Source organism: Salvelinus sp. IW2-2015, unplaced genomic scaffold (genome assembly GCF_002910315.2).
Source record: "Salvelinus sp. IW2-2015 unplaced genomic scaffold, ASM291031v2 Un_scaffold5750, whole genome shotgun sequence".
NCBI classification, from domain to species: Eukaryota; Metazoa; Chordata; class Actinopteri; order Salmoniformes; family Salmonidae; genus Salvelinus; species Salvelinus sp. IW2-2015.
Genome location: NW_019947015.1, coordinates 21087 through 22111, shown reverse-complemented (window position 1 = coordinate 22111; position 1025 = coordinate 21087). Strand labels below are relative to the sequence as shown.

General features: G+C 65.6%; 1 pseudogene; it reads right to left on the bottom strand.

Moving 5' to 3' along the window:
• LOC112078498 (uncharacterized) overlaps window positions 1–672 on the bottom strand; it is a 16620-nt pseudogene extending 15948 nt beyond the window's left edge.
• Between the last annotated feature and the right edge of the window lie 353 nt (window positions 673–1025).

Genomic DNA, 1025 nt, shown 5'->3' with positions numbered 1-1025 from the left:
CGGCTCCTGACTGACGGACGGCTCTAATGGCTAAGGACAGACGGGCGGCTTTGACGGCTCAGGTCAGACGGGCGGCTCTGACGGCTCCGGACAGACGGGCGGCTCAGACGGCACTGGGCAGACGGGCAGCACAGGCGGTGCTGGGCAGACGGACAGCTCAGATGGCGCTGGGCAGACGGGCAGCGCAGGCGGCGCTGGGCAGACGGGCAGCGCAGGCGGCGCTGGGCAGACGGGAGACTCTGGCCTGCTGAGGTGCACAGTAGGCCTGGTGAGTGGTGCCGGAACTGGTGGTACCGGGCGAAGGACACGCACCTCAAGGCTAGTGCGGGGAGCAGCAACAGGGCATACAGGGCTYTGGAGACGCACAGGAGGCTTGGTGCGTGGTGCCGGAACTGGTGGTACCGGGCTGGAGACACGCACCACAGGGCGAGTGCGTGGAGGAGGAACAGGGCTCTGGAGACGCACTGGAAGCCTGGTGTGTGGTGTTGGCACTGGTGGTACTGGGCTGGGGCGAGGAGGTGGCCCCGGATAGACCGGACCGTGAAGGCGTACTGGAGCTCTTGAGCACCGAGCCTGCCCAACCTTACCTGGTTGAAAACTCCCCTTAGCCCGGCCAGTGCGGCGTGGTGGAATAGCCCGCACTGGGCTGTGCTGGCGAACCGGGGACACCATGCGTAAGGCTGGTGCCATGTACACCGGCCCGAGGAGACGCACTGGAGACCAAATGCGTTGAGCCGGCTTCATGGCACCTGGCACGATGCCCACTCTARCCCGGCCGATACGAGGAGCTGGGATGTACCGCACTGGGCTATGCACACGTACAGGAGAGTCTGCCCGTACTCTCGCTCTCCACGGTAAGCACGGGGAGTTGGCGCAGGTTTCCTACCTGACTTCGCCACACTCCCGAGAGCCCCCACCCATGACATTTTTGGGGCTGCCTCTCTGGCTTCCAGCCGCGCTTCCGTGCTGCCTCCTCATTCCACCGCCTCTCGGCTTTAGCTGCCTCCAGCTCTTCACGAGGGCGG